This window comes from Bombina bombina, chromosome 3 (assembly GCF_027579735.1).
Source record: "Bombina bombina isolate aBomBom1 chromosome 3, aBomBom1.pri, whole genome shotgun sequence".
Lineage (NCBI taxonomy): Eukaryota > Metazoa > Chordata > Amphibia > Anura > Bombinatoridae > Bombina > Bombina bombina.
Genome location: NC_069501.1, coordinates 536435304 through 536458847, shown reverse-complemented (window position 1 = coordinate 536458847; position 23544 = coordinate 536435304).

Below are 23544 nucleotides of genomic sequence, written 5' to 3'. Positions count from 1 at the left end.
TCGCAACTAGTAAATTAACCAGTTAACCCCTAAACCACCATCCCCCCACATTACAACTAATAAATAAACCTGTTAACCCCTAAACCGCAATTCCCCCGCATAGCAACTAATAAATAAACCTGTAAACCCCTAAACCACCATCCCCCTATATCACAACTAATAAACAAACCTATTAACCCCTAAACTACCACCTCGCATCACAACTACCTAAATTAAACTATTAACCCCTAAAGCACATCGCCAACACTAAATTAAGCTATTAACCCCTAAACTGCTGTCTCCCCATATCGCCTCACTAAATTAAGTTATTAACCCCTAAACCGCCATCCCTCCACGTCGCAAATACCTTAATTAAACTATTAACCCCTAAACCCCTAACTTTAACAAAATTAAAATACACCGAAATTAAAGTTTAAACTACCTTAAAATAAATAAAAACTTAAATGTGAAACAAAATTAAAACCTAAGTTTAAACTAAAACAAACCTAACATTGCTTACGTTACAAAAATAAATACAAAAAAAAACTACATTACCAAAAAAAAAAACTAACATTACTATAAAATAATAAAACCTAATAATACCAAAAAAAACTGCTATTACAAAAAATAATAAACACTAAAATTACAAAAAATAAAAAAGCTACGATTACAAAACATACACAATTATCCAAAATAATAAAAAAACTATTCCTATTCTAATACCCCCCCCCCAAAAAAAAACAGAATTTATGCTTACCTGATAAATTACTTTCTCCAACGGTGTGTCCGGTCCACGGCGTCATCCTTACTTGTGGGAATATCTCTTCCCCAACAGGAAATGGCAAAGAGTCCCAGCAAAAGCTGTCCATATAGTCCCTCCTAGGCTCCTCCCACCCCAGTCGTTCGACCGACGGACAGGAGGAAAAAACAGGAGAAACTATAGGGTGCCGTGGTGACTGTAGTTAGAGAAAATAATTCATCAAACCTGATTAAAAAACCAGGGCGGGCCGTGGACCGGACATACCGTTGGAGAAAGTAATTTATCAGGTAAGCATAAATTCTGTTTTCTCCAACATTGGTGTGTCCGGTCCACGGCGTCATCCTTACTTGTGGGAACCAATACCAAAGCTTTAGGACACGGATGAAGGGAGGGAGCAAATCAGGTTACCTAAACAGAAGGCACCACGGCTTGCAAAACCTTTCTCCCAAAAATAGCCTCCGAAGAAGCAAAAGTATCAAATTTGTAAAATTTGGCAAAAGTGTGCAGTGAAGACCAAGTCGCTGCCTTACATATCTGATCAACAGAAGCCTCGTTCTTGAAGGCCCATGTGGAAGCCACAGCCCTAGTAGAGTGAGCTGTGATTCTTTCAGGAGGCTGCCGTCCGGCAGTCTCGTAAGCCAATCGGATGATGCTTTTAAGCCAAAAGGAAAGAGAGGTAGAAGTCGCTTTTTGACCTCTCCTTTTACCAGAATAGACGACGAACAGAGAAGTTGTTTGTCTGAACTCTTTTGTAGCTTCTAAATAGAATTTTAGAGCACGGACTACGTCTAAATTGTGTAACAAACGTTCCTTCTTTGAAACTGGATTCGGACACAAAGAAGGTACAACTATCTCCTGGTTAATATTCTTGTTGGAAACAACCTTTGGAAGAAAACCAGGCTTAGTACGCAAAACAACCTTATCTGAATGGAACACCAGATAGGGCGGAGAACACTGCAGAGCAGATAACTCAGAAACTCTTCTAGCAGAAGAAATAGCAACCAAAAACAAAACTTTCCAAGATAACAACTTAATATCTATGGAATGTAAAGGTTCAAACGGAACCCCTTGGAGAACTGAAAGAACTAGATTTAAACTCCAGGGAGGAGTCAAAGGTCTGTAAACAGGCTTAATCCTAACCAGAGCCTGAACAAATGCTTGAACATCTGGCACAGCTGCCAGTCGTTTGTGTAACAAGACAGATAAAGCAGAAATCTGTCCCTTTAGAGAACTCGCTGATAATCCTTTATCCAAACCTTCTTGTAGAAAGGAAAGGATCTTAGGAATTTTGATCTTATTCCATAAGAATCCCTTGGATTCACACCCGCAGATATATCTTTTCCATATTTTATGGTAAATTTTTCTAGTTACCGGTTTCCTGGCTTGAACCAGAGTATCTATCACAGAATCTGAAAACCCACGCTTTGATAGAATCAAGCGTTCAATTTCCAAGACGTCAGCTGGAGGGAGACCAGATTTGGATGTTCGAATGGACCCTGTACAAGAAGATCCTGTCTCAAAGGTAGCTTCCATGGTGGAACCGATGACATATTCACCAGGTCTGCATACCAAGTCCTGCGTGGCCACGCAGGAGCTATCAAGATCACCGAGGCCCTCTCCTGCTTGATCCTGGCTACCAGCCTGGGAATGAGAGGAAACGGTGGAAACACATAGGCTAGGTTGAAGGTCCAAGGCGCTACTAGTGCATCCACTAGAGTCGCCTTGGGATACCTGGATCTGGACCCGTAGCAAGGAACCTTGAAGTTCTGACGAGACACCATCAGATCCATGTCTGGAATGTCCCATAATTGAGTTAATTGGGCAAGGATCTCCGGGTGAAGTTCCCACTCCCCCGGATGGAATGTCTGACGACTCAGATAATCCGCCTCCCAGTTTTCCACTCCTGGGATGTGGATCGCAGATAGGTGGCAGGAGTGATCCTCCGCCCATTCTATTATTTTGGTCACTTCTCTCATCGCCAGGGAACTCCTTGTTCCCCCCTGATGATTGATATAAGCAACAGTCGTCATGTTGTCTGACTGGAATCTTATAAATCTGGCCTTTGCTAGTTGAGGCCAAGCCCTGAGAGCACTGAATATCGCTCTCAGTTCCAGAATGTTTATCGGGAGAAGAGACTCTTCCCGAGACCATAGTCCCTGAGCTTTCAGGGATTCCCAGACCGCGCCCCAGCCTGCTAGACTGGCGTCGGTCGTGACGATGACCCACTCTGGTCTGCGGAAGCTCATTCCCTGGGACAGGTGGTCCAGGGTTAGCCACCAACGGAGTGAGTCTCTGGTTTTCTGATCTACTTGAATCACTGGAGACAAGTCTGTATAGTCCCCATTCCACTGTTTCAGCATGCACAGTTGTAATGGTCTTAGATGAATTCGCGCAAAAGGAACTATGTCCATTGCTGCAACCATCAACCCTACCACTTCCATGCACTGAGCTACGGAAGGATGTGGAATAGAATGAAGAACTTGACAAGCGTTTAGAAGTTTTGACTTTCTGACTTCTGTCAGGAAAATCCTCATTTCTAAAGAATCTATTATTGTTCCCAAGAAAGGAACTCTTGTCGACAGAGACAGGGAACTTTTTTCTATGTTCACATTCCATCCGTGAGATCTGAGAAAGGCCAGAACGATGTCTGTGTGAGCCTTTGCCTTTGAGAGAGACGATGCTTGTATCAGAATGTCGTTCAAGTAAGGTACTACTGCAATGCCCCTTGGTCTTAGGACCGCTAGAAGGGACCCGAGTACCTTTGTGAAAATCCTTGGAGCAGTGGCTAACCCGAATGGGAGGGCCACAAACTGGTAATGTTTGTCCAGAAAGGCGAACCTTAGGAACTGATGATGATCCTTGTGGATAGGAATATGTAGATACGCATCCTTTAGATCCACGGTAGTCATAAATTGACCTTCCTGGATTGTAGGTAGAATCGTTCGAATGGTTTCCATTTTGAACGATGGAACCCTGAGAAATTTGTTTAGGATCTTTAAATCCAGAATTGGTCTGAAAGTTCCCTCTTTTTTGGGAACTACAAACAGATTTGAGTAAAATCCCATTCCCTGTTCCGCCGTTGGAACTGGGTGTATCACTCCCATTTTTAACAGGTCTTCTACACAATGTAAGAATGCCTGTCTCTTTATTTGGTTTGAGGATAAGTGAGACATGTGGAACCTTCCCCTTGGGGGTAGTTCCTTGAATTCCAGAAGATAACCCTGAGAGACTATTTCTAGTGCCCAGGGATCCTGAACATCTCTTGCCCAAGCCTGAGCAAAGAGAGAGAGTCTGCCCCCTACTAGATCCGATCCCGGATCGGGGGCTACTCCTTCATGCTGTTTTGTTAGCAGCAGCAGGCTTCTTTTCCTGCTTACCCTTGTTCCAGCCTTGCATCGGTTTCCAGGCTGGTTTGGTTTGTGAAGCATTACCCTCCTGTTTAGAGGATGCGTAATTAGAGGCCGGTCCATTCCTGAAATTGCGAAAGGAATGAAAATTAGACTTATTCTTGGCTTTGAAAGGCCTATCTTGTGGGAGGGCGTGGCCCTTTCCCCCAGTGATGTCTGAGATAATCTCTTTCAATTCTGGCCCAAAGAGAGTTTTACCCTTGAAGGGGATATTAAGCAATTTTGTCTTGGAAGATACATCCGCTGACCAAGACTTTAGCCAAAGCGCTCTGCGTGCCACAATTGCAAACCCTGAATTTTTCGCCGCTAATCTAGCTAATTGCAAAGCGGCATCTAAAATAAAAGAATTAGCCAACTTGAGTGCGTGAACTCTGTCCATAACCTCCTCATACGGAGTCTCTCTACTGAGCGACTTTTCTAGTTCCTCGAACCAGAACCACGCTGCTGTAGTGACAGGAACAATGCACGAAATGGGTTGCAGGAGGTAACCTTGCTGTACAAAAATCTTTTTAAGCAAACCCTCCAATTTTTTATCCATAGGATCTTTGAAAGCACAATTATCCTCGATAGGGATAGTAGTACGCTTGTTTTGAGTAGAAACTGCCCCCTCGACCTTAGGGACTGTCTGCCATAAGTCCTTTCTGGGGTCGACCATAGGAAATAATTTCTTAAATATAGGAGGGGGGACAAAAGGTATGCCGGGCTTCTCCCACTCCTTATTCACTATGTCCGCCACCCGCTTGGGTATAGGAAAAGCGTCAGGGTGCACCGGAACCTCTAGGAACTTGTCCATCTTGCATAATTTTTCTGGAATGACCAGGTTGTCACAATCATCCAGAGTAGATAACACCTTCTTAAGCAGTGCGCGGAGATGCTCTAATTTAAATTTAAATGTCACAACATCAGGTTCAGCCTATTGAGAAATTTTTCCTGAATCTGAAATTTCCCCATCTGACAAAACCTCCCTCATGGCCCCTTCAGATTGGTGTGAGGGTATGACAGAGCAATTATCATCAGCGCCCTCCTGCTCTTCAGTGTTTAAAACAGAGCAATCGCGCTTTCTCTGATATGCAGGCATTTTGGATAAAATATTTGCTATGGAGTTATCCATTACTGCCGTCAATTGTTGCATAGTAATAAGCATTGGCGCGCTAGAAGTACTAGGGGCCTCCTGCGTGGGCAAAACTGGCATAGACACAGAAGGAGATGATGTAGAACTATGTCTACTCCCTTCATCTGATGAATCATCTTGGGCAACTTTACTATCTGTGGCAGTACTGTCCTTACTTTGTTTGGACGCTATGGCACAATTATCACACAATTTTGAAGGGGGAGACACATTGACTTTCATACATATAGAACATAGCTTATCTGAAGGTACAGACATGTTAAACAGGCTTAAACTTGTCAATTAAGCACAAAAACCGTTTTAAAACAAAAACGTTACTGTCTCTTTAAATTTTAAACAGTGCACACTTTATTACTGAATATGTGAAAAAGTATGAAGGAATTGTTCAAAATTTACCAAATTTTCACCACAGTGTCTTAAAGCATTAAAAGTATTGCACACCAAATTTCAGAGCTTTAACCCTTAAAATAAAGAAACCGGAGCCGGTTACAGTTTTAACCCCTCTACAGTCCCAGCTACAGCCTTTGCTGCGACTTTACCAAACCCAGGGGGGAATACGATACCAAATGAAGCCTTCTAGGAACCTTTCCAACTACTTTCAGATCCACACACATGCATCTGTATGTCTTGCTCCCAAAAGTAACTGCGCAGTAATGGCGCGAAAATGAGGCTCAGCCTACAACTGGGAAGGCCCCTCCTGACTGGAAAGGTGTCTAACTCAGTGCCTGACGTTAAAAAACGTTCCCCAAGCTTATAAGTGTGAATTTCAAACATAAACATGTATAAAAAGCTCAAATAAAGCAATCGATTTTGCCCATAAAAGTGTCTACCAGTTTTAAAAGCCCATATTAAGCCATTTATTCTGTTTGAGACTAAGAAAATGGCTTACCGGTCCCCATGAGGGGAAAATGACAGCCTTCCAGCATTACACAGTCTTGTTAGAAATATGGCTAGTCATAACTTAAGCAGAAAAGTCTGCTATCTGTTTCCCCCAACCCCTTTTATATGGGGGTACCCTTGCATTCCTATTGGCTGACAAATTCATATCAGCCAATAGGATGATAGATGTTTTTATATAAAAGAGGTACCTTGCGTTCAATCTTCAGTGTGCTGCTGGAGACCACATTAAGAGGAGCTCTGTTTCGATGCTCTGAAGAGGAGGACTGACGTCGTTGATGACTTTGCAAAAGACTTCGCCGCCACGACCGGAATGAAGATAACAGATGGAGCGCGGCCTGGATGAAGATTGGAGAAGATGCTCCGCTGAATTTATTTAGTGTTGGCGATGTGGGGGGCAGTGGTTTGGGGGTTAATAGCTTTATTTAGTGTTGGCGATGTGGGGGGACGGCGGTTTAGGGGTTATTAGACTAGGGGCTTATGTTAGTCTATGTTTCTCCATAGAATCCAATGGTGAATACGAAAATGCAATGTTTTTTCCCCAACATTTTTTCTCCATTGATCTCTATGGGGTAATACGTGCATGCGCATGCCAAGTCGGAACTTGGTTTATGTGCGGTATGCGGGTTACCACAGTATAACGCACATGAAAAGAAAGTTTGTTTGAAACTTGTAATGGTGGCGCAATGGAGATTGTGTTAAAGCCACATTGCATGTGGTGTGTTTGCAACGGATTTACCGCGCAACTTGTAATCCAGGCCAACAAGAGACAACAATAACCCCTAGATGTATGTTTCGGCCTTTCTGGGCCTCATCAGTGAGGTGCAGTTGCATCCCTCTAAGGCATATGAGCAAGGAGTCCCATAGCGGCTTTTGTTCTGGGTCTCAGGTTTGAGTGCATCTCTATATTCTTCTTTTTTCTATGCAAATACTCTTAGGTCTCCCTAAGAGTAAAAGGGGAAACCAGATATGGACACCTTGCACACATGCCCTAGAGGAAATTTGCCTGGTATTTTTGGGCTGGACTATTATCTGGCAGGATCAGACTTATATGTCATAGGAAATTTCTCCTTTGTGAAATTCAGGCTCGCCGGAAACGGAAGTTATGAAGCAGCAGTCTAAAGACCGCTGCTCCAAAACTTGTCCGCCTGCTCTGAGGCTGCAGACAGAAATCAACCCGATCGAATACGATCGGGTTGATTGACACCCCCTGCTAGCGGCCAATGGTGCAATGATAAATGCTGACAGCGTATGCTGTCGGCATTTATCGTTGTGCAGCAGACATGATACGCTACATTGTGTCATGTCCGCTGGGACTATGATAAATATACTATTAGAACAAGCAGAAATGAATACAGCACCCACTACTCACAAAAGCACAGAGGGGGCTTACCAAGCCCAAATGAATCAAATAAGAAGGTAATCTCCAGCTGCAGTGAGCAAAGTGACTTTTATTTTTGATACAGGGTCAAACACAGCAACGTTTCGGGCTAACAATAAGCTTGAAAAAAGGGTTTATTGTTAGAACGAAACGTTGCTGTGTTTGACCCTGTATCAAAAATAAAAGTCACTTTGCTCACTGCAGCTGGAGATTACTATGATAAATATACCCCATAGTGTGCTTAAAAGGACTGCAGCCTGAGTTTAGAAGGAAAAGCAAGGAAGTTTTTCCAGCTTTTGTTCTGGGTCTCAGGTTTGAGTGCATCTCTATATTCTTCTTTGTTGTCATCTGAATTTAGGACTGCTTGTTGTTCATTATTCAACTGTCCAACCAGTAAAAATATCTATAGAAAAACTGGACTCTTAATAAAGGGACAGCAAAATCACAATTACATTTTCATAATTCAGGATAAAACATGCAATATTAAACAACTTTCCATTTTTCTTCTATTATCAAATTTGCTTTGTCTCTTTGTATCCTTTGTTCAAAAACACACCTAGATAGGCTCAGAAGCAGCAATTCACTACTAGGGAGCTAGCTGCACATATATCTTGTCATCAATTTACCCAATGTGTACATTTTGCTCCCGGTAGTGCATTGCTATTCCTTCAACAAAGAATATCAAGATAAAGAAGCATATATGGTTATAGATGTAAATGGGAATGCTGTTTAAAATTGTATGTTCTATGTGGGTTTCATGTCCCTTTAAATGTCCAGTGTTTAGCTTCTCTTACCAGCAAATAAGTTTGTAAGGGCTGCTGGATTGTGTGTGGAAATAAAATAAAGCATAGTTACTGCTATGTACATGCTACCCTACAACCAGGAGGGTAAACTGATTACTTTTACACAAAACGTGTAAGTGCTAAAAGAGGGTCCCTTGTCTGCCAAATCCTAAACTTTTTGATTTCCCTTTCACACAAAAAAATAAAAAATGTATCCAATGCCCATATTTCAGGAGGTGCTATTCAGCTATGGAATGTTCACACAGTCAATACTACTATATATGGTAATCAATCATGGCTCCATTTTGAGCAAACTATCTGCATCACTCTTCCCTGGATTAAAAAGCATTGTAAGTATAAAATATACAGACATACAGCAGATATAGTAGATTTATAAGACAACAAGGGCCAGATTACAACTGGTGTGATATTAAGCGCTTTCGCTCAAGCGTAAACTTCAATAAAAGTAATCTTTTTGTAGACATTAGGTTGCATACATATTAAAAATTGAAAGTAAAAAGTTTGTGCACAAGCAAAGCCCGATACGCTCTAACCAAATATCAGGACCGTGTTAACACATTCTTCTCATAGAAGTCAATGGCGGGCACAGAAGATAAAAGCCTAACACCTATCACTCGCGCGCTAACCCAACAAGAGTTATGAATAGTTCACATTCCAATGTTTTTCACATACAAAACACTATCATTTTTTTTTGTAAATACATATTTCTATTTATATCTGTATAATATATACATATACCTGTATACTGTATATATTCCTATAAATAGATATATAGCTATAGATATCTATTTTACATGAACATTATCAGATATATATAGACATATATATTTAAAAATACAATTTAAATTTTTTTCTATGCGAAAAACATAGAAATGTAAAATATGCGTAACGCGATTCGTGTTTCGCAATGTAGGTCTAACGCGGTGTTGGGTTAGCGCACATGAAGAATTACTAATCTTACATTGCGTTATTTAACTTTTACATATAAAATATTTTTAAAAATTAATAATTATTTTAAAAAATTATTATAGATACTGTAATAAATTCTAAATAATCCATATTATATATATATATATATATATATATATATACACACACATTCATATACATATATATATATCATTTTTTTTTACAGAATCTATAATAATCATCATGATAAATTTATATAAAACACGGAAATGGACTACACTCTCAAACTGGATTGGGTACACATCCCATGTCACCAGCATTTAGAGACAGCTGTACAGCTCCCAGCAACTCAGGCAGTTAACCCCTAACCAGCCTGGGTGCAAAGCCCATAGGGAAAATTACAAAACAAAATTATAAACACACCACACAGAAAGTCTGGCACTCTCTTACAAGCACACAACAAGATTAAAAGAAAACATGGAAGAGTTTGTTACAGCATTTAGCCAAATGATTTAAGTCCAGAACCACGTCAAGGGGCGAGATTACATATCCAGCGCAGGCTTCAGCGCAACTGCCTTAACCTCCCAACCACCACATCGCAATAAACCTAATTAATCTATTAACTCCTAAAACGCCAACCCCCCACAACGCAAATAACTAATTTAATTACTAAGCCCCCTAACCTAACACACCCTAAATTAACCCAAAATTACATAAAATACTAAATTACAATTAAAATAAAAAATCCTAACAGTACTTTAAGAAAAAAACTAAGATTAAATTAATCTAAAATTACAAAAATAAAAAAGTCTAACATTACATAAAATAATAAAATGATCAACAAAAAAAAACCTAATCCCTATGAAAATAAAATAGTCCCCCAAAATAAAAACACCCCCTAATCTAATACTAAACTACCAATAGCCCTTAAAAGCTCTTTTTGTAGGGCATTGCCCTAAATTAAACAGCTCTTTTACCTTTAAAAATTACTAATTCACCCTAACAGTAACCCCCCAACCCACCAAACCCCCCAAAATAAAAAAAACTAACACTAAAAAACCTAAACTGCCCATTGCCCCTAAAAGCGCATTTGTATGAGCATTGCCCTTAAAAGGGCATTCAGCTCTTTTACTGCCCTTAAAAGGGCATTTAGTTTTTTTACTGGCTAATAAAATCTCTAATTTAGAAAAAAAAGAAGCCTAAGTCTAACCCCCAGATAAGTACTCACGGTTCCTGAAGTCCGGCGGTGAAGTCTTCTTCTTTTACAAGTGCCCATTAAATCCGTAATCTAAAAAAAAAAAAAAGCCTAAGTCTAACTCCCACATAGGAACTCACGGTACCTGAAGTCCGGCGGTGAAGTCTTCTTCCAAGCGGCAACATCTTCCATCGCGGCGACCTCTTCTACCTTCATCCAGGACCGCGGAACTGAAGACTGGCGACCGCGGAGCTATGGAGCGTGAAGGATCCTCTTTGTACGATCACCGCGGACACTGAATATACCTTGCATTCCTATTGGCTGATTTGAATCTTCAAATTCAAATCAGCCAATAGGATGAGAGCTACTGAAATCCTATTGGTTGATTTGAACATCCAATAGGATTTCAGTAGCTCTCATCCTATTGGCTGATTTGAATTTGAAGATTCAAATCAGTCAAAAGGAATGCAAGGTACACCATATTTAAACACGTAACTTGAATTTAAATATTTAGTCGGTCTTCAGTTCCGCAGTCGCCGGTCTTCAGTTCCGCGGTCACCGGTCTTCAGTTCCGTGGTCCTGGATGAAGATAGAAAAGGTTGCTGCGATGGAAGAAGATGTTGCCTCTTGGAAGAAGACTTCACCACCGGACTTCAGGAACCGTGAGTACCTATCTGGGAGTTAGACTTAGGCTTTTTTTTTATATTTGGGGTTTTTTATTTTTTAGATTAGGGATTTAATGGGCACTTGTAAAAGAGCTGAATGCCCTTTTAATTAAGGGGTGTTTTTATTTTGGGGGGGCGTTTTTTATTTTCATAGGGATTAGGTTTAATTTTTTTATTTTTGATAATTTGGTTTATTATTTTTGTAATTTTAGATTAATTTAAACAGTTTTTTTATTTTTAAAGTAATGTTAGGTATTTTATTTTAATTGTAATTTAGTATTTTTAAATTTAAAAGGACAGTAAACACCAGAATTTTTGTTGTTTAAAAAGGTAGATAATCCCAAATTATTACCCATTTCCCGGTTTTGCATAACCAACACTGTTATATTAATATACTTTTTACCTCTGTAATTACCTTCTATCTATGCCTCTGCAGACTGCCCCCTTATTTCAGTTCTTTTGACAGACTTGCATTTTTAGTCAATCAGTGCTGACTCCTAGGAGCTTCACGTGCCTGAGCTCAATATTATCTATATGAAACACATGAACTAACACCCTCTAGTGGTGAAAAACTGTCAAAATGCTTTCAGATTAGAGGCGGCCTTCAAAGTCTAAGAAATTGGCATATGAACCTCCTAGGTTTAGCTTCCAACTAAGAATATCAAGAGAACAAAGCAAAATTGGTAATAAAAGTAAATTGGAAAGTTGTTTAAAATTACATGCCTTATTTAAATCATGAAAGTTTTTTCTTCACTTGACTGTCCCTTTAAGGTAATTGGGGTTAATTTAGGGGGTGTTAGGTTAGGGGGCTTAGTAATTTATTTAGTTATTTGCTTAGTGGGGGGTTGGCGGTTTAGGAGTTAATAGCTTAATTAGGTTTATTGCGTTGTGGGGGGTTGGCGGTTTAGGGGTTAATTAATTTATTAGGCATATTGCGATGTGGGGGTTTGGCGGATTAGGGGTTAATATACTTTATTAGGTAGTTTGCGATGTGGGTGAAGAGCTGATTAGGGGCTAATAGTTTAATTAGGCATATTGCGATGTGGGGTTGGCGGATTAGGGGGTTAATATACTTTATTAGTTATTGCGGTGGGGGATTGTGATTGACAGGTAGATATTGAGCATGCGTTAGGTGTTAGGTTATATTTTAAGGGAGTTACGGAAGTTACGGTGCTCACATTTTCAGCGTAAGGCTTGCTGCGCCTGCCTATGTGTGGCGAGGTGAAAATGGAGTAAAATTTCTTCATTTTCACAGCGTAAATCCTTGCGCTGAATATGTGATACCAACTTGCAATGCGGTTCTATGTTAGCTTATGGGAGTAAAATTAGCGGGCGACGGGTGAAATATACGCACCGCATTTAAACGCGGCGCTGTATATGTGATAGCAAAACCGGACTAAACACCGGCGTCACCGGCTTTTGCGGGCGACGCCGCATATGTAATCTCGCCCAAGGTCTCTTCCTCCCTGGGTCTCTACCTACAGCCATACAATGATGCTTATAATCAAATTGATATACAAACTAGGGAAATTACATAAGAAGCTGTGCTACCCTTGTTAGTATCTCAGTTTGCTTGATTGAAAGAATGCATAGGGGTCAATTTATGTAAGTGCGAGCGGACATGATCCGATATAGCAGATCATGTCCGCTGCACATCGATAAATGAGAGAAAATATGTGTGTTTGAAGGAGCGCCTCACATGGGGCTACAGTACGTTCAAGAATTTGAATAAATAATATTAACGTTTATATAAAGAGATGGGTTTGATATGATATTACTGTCACCCAGTTATATTGGTTTGTCAGATGTAAATAACTAAGATGGAGTAGAATTGAATTTACACTGCGTGATATTGCAGTGTCTTATATATAGCTGGTTATTTCGTCAATACCAGTGAATTTTTTGTAATATAGTAATAAATAATAAATCACAATGTTGTTTGCACAAATATGCAATATATAGTGTAATACGTATAGATTGGATAGGTGTAAAAAAATCGGAGGGGTGTAAAAAAATTGTGTATAGAAGAACTACCAAATAGCAGTGAATAGTTTGTACCCGCAATGGTATGTAACAGAATGCTGTGCACTACAGAGATGTTGGTTATTTTTGTTTTACTACAAAGGATACATAGAGAACAAAAATACAGATTAAAATTAACAGGTTAATAAAAACAAAGAAAAGCTATATATTTATACAGCTCTACATTGATTAAATCCAACATTTATGTTGATACTAGTTATATATCAAATGGATGGTGAAATACTAAGCTGCTTAAAATCCGACAAACAATATGGATTAATAGTTAAAAATGGATGTTAATATAAATGCTACTGTATCATCTAATGAAAAAGAGTTGCGCAACTCTGGAAAAACTCCAAATAAGAAACAAGGTATTCAACTTCAAACTTGCTACTAATGTCAGATATTGTAGCTGATCTTGAAAATAATAATAATAATTATAATAAAGCTATAGAAGTCTGAGTCTAGTGCGTGATGAATAATATAGTAACTGCTTGAACTAGATAATAAGTAGTGTCTGTCTAGGGGTGAGTAACAATGATATTTTCCAAATTAGCGTGGATGGTATTAAGTAAAGTAGAGCGGATGGTATTAAGTAAAGTAGAGCGGATGGTATTAAGTAAAGTAGAGCGGATGGTATTAAGTAAAGTAGAGCGGATGGTATTAAGTAAAGTAGAGCGGATGGTATTAAGTAAAGTAGAGCGGATGGTATTAAGTAAAGTAGAGCGGATGGTATTAAGTAAAGTAGAGCGGATGGTATTAAGTAAAGTAGAGCGGATGGTATTAAGTAAAGTAGAGCGGATGGTATTAAGTAAAGTAGAGCGGATGGTATTAAGTAAAGTAGAGCGGATGGTATTAAGTAAAGTAGAGCGGATGGTATTAAGTAAAGTGCATCTATGTTGACACTGCAGTGGTTAGAGAAACAAAATATCAAAAATAAGTTTAAAGGACCCAGTAATAATGCTAATGAGAATTAGTGCAAATAGTGCTAAGTAAAGTGCATGTGTATTCTGCATAAAGCTAGCACTGCAGCAGTTGAAGGGATAAAGTATAAAGAACTAGGTTTAATAGATCTAGTAGTTGATGCTTGAAATTGTCGGACTGTTGATACAACTAATGCTATTGTTTGGGTTGGTAATACCAATATCCCCCTATTGGGATATGAATATGTTAAAAAGATTGATATATCTATATCATTGAGTATATCCTAATTTATACACATATAGGACAAAAAATGGATTGGCCAATCCGTATTAAAAAACAGGAATATGATAATATAATAATGAATAGAATGTGGTAAACCACATAAATAATAAACGGTGAAGATAGTACAATAATCTTAGGAGAAAGAAAATATATACATATAAAAATATCCAATAAAAAGAGGAAAAAATAAAAAAATGGTGTCCTTTAGAATAGTGTCCTTTAAAATGGTGTCCTTGGGAATAGTGTCCTTAGGAATAGTGTCCTTAGAGGAAGAAGTAAAATTCCACTTTGATGTCTAAAGATGAGTGAAGTATCCGGTGAATCCAGGGTTATGTTAAAAAAGTGTTTGTCCAGTTTAGGCAAAAAATATAAAAATAGCCAAAAAACCTGTGGGAAAGGAAACAAAAAAGAACTATAGCAGGCTTATGACTGATCTGGGCATATATAGAAATATGCTCACCTTTCAAAGCGGGGAACTCGGGCTGGTATGTCGGATGCAAATCTGATGCAAGTCTACGCATTTCAGCCTTCAAATGAAGCTTGATAAATTTACACCATAGATTAAGTAGTCTATATTAATTACTGGGAGAACACTGTCCAATTTATTTTGTCCTATAAATCAAACTAACACATGAAAAGTATCAATACATATCAGTGAACTTTTATTTTTCACTTAATAACAAATATATTGTATAGATATGTTTTACCAAGGAACCATTTTTTTTTTATAGAGCAAAAAGGAATTCATACAGATACAAAAATCCTGCAACTGCTTTGTCTAATGTCAGTTTTGTACCTGCATATTTTTTTCTAGCATATTTGGTTAGTGCAAGGGTTAAACTGACCTCAAAGATTTTTATGGGAAGAGATGGTGTTAGAACTGTGATGGGAATTTTTTTTTTTTTTTTTTTGAAAATGATGTATAAGTACAATGTGCACTATTGTTGATACAGCAAAGCAATATGGTTTAGTGGCCATGTTGATAGCCATAGGGCAAATTTGCAGTCTCCCAGTTTAGAAACTGTGAGGGGTTTGGGCTGCTGTGATAACCTTTTTTTAGGAGGGGGAAACAGCAAGGTTTGTGGAAAGAGAGCAAGGAAGCAGGGAGAGCAATGCCGACTGAGGTTGCCCCAGGCTCATTGCCTGCATTTTATCCCACTGATAAGCAACACTGAAGGGCTGCAAGCCTGCGGGGGAAAGAGGCTTAAACCTCTCTTTATGACCAGAGCTGTGTGGATGCTCAGGGAATAGGAAGTAAGGGAGGGACAGAGAGGGTCTTAAAATACTGCCTTAGGTAACTTCCATGCGATTATCTTTTGTGCATTTTAAACCTTTTTCTTTCTTTCTTTCTTTCTTTCTCAATCTCTCTGCTTCTTTCCCTTTACAATGAAATAGGAGATATTCTGATTTTTAGAATAGTGTTGGTAGCAAGTTAATGTGCATTTTGTCTCTTCTGCTTATCAATGAATTACTCCATTTTGCCAAAGGTCTAGATCTTTTGTTGAGTCTATGCCAGATAGTCATGTTTTTTAAGTTTATAAAGCATTGTACCCTGTTAGCAGACAGTTGTTATAAGTATGTTCTTTTTTATGTAGTTGATATTTATCAGTTTATAATGGGATTTTGTAAAACAGCATAACTTTGCCTTTCATTTTAGGAGGGGATAAAGGAAGTTGAACTAAAACATGAACATAAACTATACTCACCCAGTGCTGATTTTCAGGATTTTTGTTACTCAGGGAAACTCTTGGTCATTTTCTGTGCTTTGCTGACAAATAGTTTATATTTATTCTATTTTTTTATACCAAATTTGGGGCTAGATTACCAGTGGAGCAGTGGATTGTGCTCCTGCTCATGCGCTAAGTTCGCTAGACCGAGGTTTTTTGCATGCGTTAGGTAGCACGCGTATTACAAGTTGAAAGTAAAAAGTGTTCACACAAGAGTTAACCCATCGCGTGTAAAAAAATGAACCGTATTAACGTACTCCCCCATAGTCTTCAATAGAGCGATAAGTGGAAAACCAGATTGCAAATTCTCAAGTGCACTAACCCAACGTGAAATATTGATATTGTACATTCCATTGTTCTTCACATAGTAGAAAATGTAGTGTTTATAGAAATACAGATTTATATATATAAATCTGATGGGTTTTTTTGGTAAAATATATATCTATAGCTATATATATGATTATATATAGTTAAAAATATATACAGGTGGCCCTCGGTTTACAACGTTTCAATTTTCAGAATAACAACCTTTTTTTTCAGTCATGTGACTGCTATTGAAAAGCATTGAGAAGCAGTGCATTGATTAAAATAGCCAGTAGGTGGAGCTGTCCGCTTGTGTTGCAGCAAAGATATGCAAGCCAAGCAAGCTGAAATTAATCAGTTTAACCAGACCTGAGCTATCGAGCAGCTTGCAAAGGAACAAGATCTTCCTGAATAAATCAGTCCAGATTGGAATGCATAGAAAGAACTGTTTGCAGAAAAATGCAAGTAAAGTCTGTGTTGTGTGATTATTTTATTAGGTTTATAATGCTGTTTAGCAAATGTTTTTGTTCATTTAAAACTTAGTTTAATTATATATTCCGTGTTGTGTGATTATTTTATTAGGTTTATAATGCTGTTTAGCATTTAAAGTCTTCATTTCAAAGCTTTAAAAATAATGTATTAGGTGTTACTTATGCCAATTTTGAGAGGGGCCTGGAACCTAACTCCCTCACTTCCCATTGACTTACATTATAAACTGGGTTTCAATTTACAACCCTGGAACCTAACCCCAGCGTAAAAACTGAGGGCTACCTGTACATATATATATATATAGGAATATCTATTTATATATATACATAGACCATATTCCCCTATGTGAAGAACATTAGAATGTGAAGTATTTACAGTAAATACACAGTTAAACACTATTAAATATGAATATTGCATAAATATGATTTTACATGTTTTTAGCTACTTGGCTGCAAAGGGCTCCAATGCACTTACTGTATATATATGTCTATATGTGTATTTATGGGTTTAAATGTGTATGTGTGTCTGTAAATACATATCTACACATATAAATACATATGTACACACATTTAAACATATATACATACATATTACATATTTAGACATGTATATGTATGTATCTCTATATTAAAGCCTTTTGCCTGCCTTTTTTTTCACTTGAGACCTCATATCTTTTTAGGCATTTTTTTATATATATATATATATAGTTTATTTTTTTGATTTTGAGCAGACATATTGCTGATACATTACTTAAATATGTAATTGCATGACCCAGGTACTGTCAACTATTGAATCTACATGAAATACAAACACAAGATGCTTTAAATATGAGGGAATAAGTGAATCATGTCATAAAACTCAAAAAACATAAGCATATTCAAAAGACATAACTATTTATCCATTGATTACTTATGTAGCTGTCTATCTATATGTCCATCATCTATTTATTACTCTGTCATTTATTTTTCTATCTCCCTATTTGTCCATTGGTCTATTCTGTCCACCACCTATCTATCTTATTATCTGACTGTCCATCCATCTGTCTGTGTATCTCACTGGCTATTTCTCTAACCATATGTGTATCCATCCACTATGTATTAATCAAACTAACTATCCATTATCTATCTAGCAATATGTCATTATTATATCTATCAGTCTTTCCATCTACTGACCTATTTATGTATCATTATCTGTATCTCTATCATCTGTCCATCTATCTCTCTTCTAAGCTAACCTCTATCACAGGTTTTATATAGTGTACATCCTTGTATGAACTTAAAGAAAAACAAAACAGCTGGCAGTCAATCTAATTCCTATTCCACAATCTATATAGTTTGCATTCCCATATGAATGTGACCTATCCTATTATTAGTGATACATGTAATTTATTGATATAATAATTAGGTGTGTGGGTATCTAATCTCCACGTTGCTCTCACCTCCTCCCCTTTCCTGCAGTGTGACACAGTAACTAAGAGACAGAAGGGATCTATGGCCCATTAAGCCTGCCCCTGGTACCACATGCTGGTTATTACCTCTAGTGCTGTGTGTGCATTGTGATGCTTTATATGCTATATAAATACATCTTACAGATATGTTGCTGGTTCGCAAAGTGATACCGTGGGGAAACAATTCCCCTCTTCATAGGAAATCTTAGAAACATATGTCACACAAGTCACTTAACCAATTAACTGACACAAAGAGTGATTCATGAAATTTCCACTGTCTGTGTGAAATCATCCTTTCTGGAATTCCCTCTTATTCTGGTTAATGTGTAAAAAACAAAACAAAAAGGAAACTACCCTGTGAAATAGGACTTCAAAGAAAGTGCCACACTTCCTTCTTTGTCTTGGCTGTCACGGTCAGTAATGGATCAGCACGGATTGTAATAATGATCATGGCTATTTACAAACCTCAGAAGTCTATAATTTAAGAACTTATTTACTGTTTTTTAAAGGCTGATGTGTCAGTGCATTAAACTCATAGACAGAGACAGACTTCTATCTTTGGCGCCCATAGGAAGAAGAAACTCAGACTCCCATAGCACTTTTCTCCCCACTTGCGTAAAGACATACATCTACTTAAAGGGATAGTCTAGTCAAAATTCAACTTTCATTATTCAGATAGAACATGCAATTTTAAGAAACTTTCTAATTTACTCCTATTATCAATTTACTTTGTTCTCTTGGTATCTTTATTTGAAAAAGCAAGAATGTTAGCTTAGTAGCCGGATTAGTCAAAATGTAGCCACCAAACAGCAAGTGCTACCCAGGGTCTGAACCTAAGCTGAAATTCTTGCTTTTTCAAATAAAGATACCGAGAGAACAAAGAAAAATTGATAATAGGAGTAAATTAGAAAGTTGCTTAAAATTGCATGATCTATCTGAATAATGAAAAAAAAAATGGGTTTCATATCCCTTTAAGAATGTTCTAAAATCTTAAATTTGGCCTCTAATTACACCTACTTTGCAAACAAATATATAGTATATAAAATATAAGAAAATATTTAGTGGGTTGTAAAATGTCATAACTTGAACAGAATGCACAAGGCTATTCTTATGAAGGCACATAAACACAACTGCCTACTTTGCCTAATGACTAAGATTCACAGGGTTAAAGCTTATGGAACCTTGATGTTAACTTCTTCTACATAACGGAAATCTCTTTTTTATGTTTTCCACTTAAATCTATCAAATGCGGCCATCTTGATATTTGTATGCCTTCCTGAAGAATATTAATAAACAACAACATTCTAAAAGCAGTATTAAAGGGCATGCAAGACAAAATTAAACGCTCATGATTTAGACTAAGCATGCAAATGTTAAAAATATCCAATTTAATTTTATCAAATGTAATTTCTTTTTAACTTTTGTTAAAAGTTAGCTTTTGTACCATGGCAGCATACCTAGGTAGAAACAGACGCGTGCAAATTTTCGGAGAAATATATGACAGCAATGGTTGCATTGTACAAATGTGATACATTGTACTTAAAGTGTCAGTAAACCTCAAAATAATGTTATATAATTCTGCACATAGTGCAGAATTATATAACATTATTTTACTGCTATAGTTATAAAACCCTTTTTTCCCTTTTAATATTTAAAAAACATGCCGCTTTTACAGACCCGCTCTCTGCTCTCTGCTGAGCGGGTCTGTTTTTTTTAGTCAGCGCATCGGGCCAGCTGTATAGTCACAGCCCGGCCCGACCGCGCCATAGCATTAAGTGAAGCTCGCTCCTGCTGTCAGACAGAGCAGGAGCGAGCTGCACTTAGTCTTATGGCGCGGTCGGGCCGGGCTGTGACTATACAGCTGGCCCGATGCGCTGACTAAAAAAAACAGACCCGCTCAGCAGAGAGCGGGTCTGTAAAAGCGGCATGTTTTTTAAATATTAAAAGGGAAAAAAGGGTTTTATAACTATAGCAGTAAAATAATGTTATATAATTCTGCACTATGTGCAGAATTATATAACATTATTTTTTAGGTTTACTGTCCCTTTAAGACACATACATATTCCTGATCCTACCTAGGTATTCTGTCATGGGAACAATCCTTTCAACAAAGGAAAGAAATTTGATAATAGAAGATGCAAGATTTTGGGCATAGCAAATCTCAGTAGTATAATCCAAATTTTCCTCAAAAAAAGTAGTATCATCCCCTTTAGGATTAGGTAAGTGCAGACAGTGTACAGATGTGGTTGAAATTAAGTGTACCCTTGCATTTAAACTAGTGGTACCCTTGCATTTAAACTAGTGGTACACTTGCATTTAAACTAGTGGTACCCTTGCATTTAAACAAGTGGTACCTTTGCATTTAAACTCGTGGTACCCTTGCATTTAAACTAGTGGTACCCTTGCATTTAAACAAGTGGTACCTTTGCATTTAAACTCGTGGTACCTTTGCATTTAAACTAGTGGTACCCTTGCATTTTAAGGTAGTGGTACCCTTGCATTTAAAGTAGTGGTACCCTTGCATTTAAATTATTGGTACCCTTGCATTTTAAGGTATTGGTACCCTTGCATTTTAAGGTAGTGCTACCCTTGCATTTTAAGGTAGTGGTACCCTTGCATTTTAAAGTATTGATACCCTTGCATTTTAAGGTAGTGGTACCCTTGCATTTTAAAGTATTGTTACCCTTGCATTTAAAGTATTCTTACCCTTGCATTTTAAAGTATTGGTACCCTTGCATTTTAAGGTAGTGGTACCTTTGCATTTTAAAGTATTGTTACCCTTGCATTTAAAGTAGTGGTACCCTTGCCTTTTAAATAATTGGTACCCTTGCATTTTAAGGTAGTGGTACCCTTGCATTTTAAAGTATCGTTACCCTTGCATTTAAAGTAGTGGTACCCTTGCCTTTTAAAGAATTGGTACCCTTGCATTTAAAAGTAGTGGTACCCTTGCATTTTAAAGTATTGATAACCTTGCATTTTAAGGTAGTGGTACCCTTGCATTTTAAAGTATTGTTACCCTTGCGTTTAAAGTAGTGGTACCCTTGCCTTTTAAAGAATTGGTACCCTTGCATTTTAAGGTAGTGGTACCCTTGCATTTAAACTAGTGGTACCCTTGCATTTTAAGGTAGTGGTACCCTTGCATTTTAAACTATTGTTACCCTTGCATTTAAAGAATTGGTACCCTTGCATTTAAAGTAGTGGTACCCTTGCCTTTTAAAGAATTGGTACCCTTGCATTTTAAGGTAGTGGTACCCTTGCATTTTAAAGTATTTGTACCCTTGCATTTAAAGTAGTGATACCCTTGAATTTAAAGTAGTGGTACCCTTGCATTTTAAAGTATTGATACCCTTGCATTTTAAGGTAGTGGTACCCTTGCATTTTAAAGTATTGTTACCCTTGCATTTAAAGTATTGTTACCCTTGCATTTTAAAGTATTGGTACCCTTGCATTTTAAGGTAGTGGTACCTTTGCATTTTAAAGTATTGTTACCCTTGCATTTAAAGTAGTGGTACCCTTGCCTTTTAAAGAATTGGTACCCTTGCATTTTAAGGTAGTGGTACCCTTGCATTTTAAAGTATTGTTACCCTTGCATTTAAAGTAGTGGTACCCTTGCATTTTAAAGTATTGATACCCTTGCATTTTAAGGTAGTGGTACCCTTGCATTTTAAAGTATTGTTACCCTTGCATTTAAAGTAGTGGTACCCTTGCCTTTTAAAGAATTGGTACCCTTGCATTTAAAAGTAGTGGTACCCTTGCATTTTAAAGTATTGATAACCTTGCATTTTAAGGTAGTGGTACCCTTGCATTTTAAAGTATTGTTACCCTTGCGTTTAAAGTAGTGGTACCCTTGACTTTTAAAGAATTGGTACCCTTGTATTTTAACTTAGTGGTACCCTTGCATTTAAACTAGTGGTACCCTTGCATTTAAACTAGTGGTACCCTTGCATTTTAAGGTAGTGGTACCCTTGCATTTTAAACTATTGTTACCCTTGCATTTAAAGAATTGGTACCTTTGCATTTAAAGTAGTGGTACCCTTGCCTTTTAAAGAATTGGTACCCTTGCATTTTAAGGTAGTGGTACCCTTGCATTTTAAAGTATTGGTACCCTTGCATTTAAAGTAGTGATACCCTTGAATTTAAAGTAGTGGTACCCTTGCCTTTTCAAGAATTGGTACCCTTGCATTTTAAGAGAGAAAGACAAAAAAAGGCTGACTGCAGTTTGCAAGCCATCGTCTTTCTCGGGGCGTATTAAGGCATAGGCCAAAGAGGCCGGTGCCTAGGGAGGCAGATTTTTAAGGGGCAGCAGAATTTTGAGTCCTTAGGGCCACTCTACTGAACTCAGAATTTTGAGTGCCTAGGGCAGCACAAAACCTAAATACGCTGTGGACAGACAAAAGACAAGTAGAGCTTTTTGACAAATCCCAATAACTCTATGTTTACAGAAGAAGAAAAAAAGTTTTTTTTTTAAAAAAAAGAACACCATCCATTCCCTACCGTGGAACAAAGACTCAGTGATGTTTTGGGGTTGCTATGCTGCCTTTGGCGCCGGGCACCTAGAATCTGTGCATAATCACATATATACATACACACACTACACTAACATACAAACACAGTCATACTTTATAGTGTATAAACACGCTTAAGCACAATTACACTCACATGCACACTCACACAACACAATACTCACACCCAAACTCAGACTTTCACATACATATTCGTTTCCACCAAAATACTGATAATATTTATACTGAAAGCTTTTGTTATAAGAAAAATATACAGGTAGATTACAAGTTATGGGCGCAACAATGTGCTGCCATTACAAGTTTTCAAGCAGCCAGCTTGTGCGTGCGATATGGTTGCGTTGAGCTCCATACCGCACAAAATAAAAGCACTGTTTTGACATGCTCATGCACGCTTTCACCATAGACATCAATGGGGAGAGCAGGTTAGAAAAAAACCTAACACCTGCGATCATGGAATGAAAAGCTCCGTAACGCAGCCCGATTGATGACTATGGGGGAAAAAATGTTACGTTTAACCCCTAATGACAACTGACGTACCAGGTTCGTCATGCAAAAATTAACAGTTAATGACAATAGACGTACCTGGTACGTCAGTTGTCTAACAAAGCAATCGCAGTCGCTTCCAGCAGCTCTCAGGGTATTGCAGTGATGCCTCGATATGGATGCAATACCTTTTTACAAGCCTCTGTGGCCCTCTGTGCA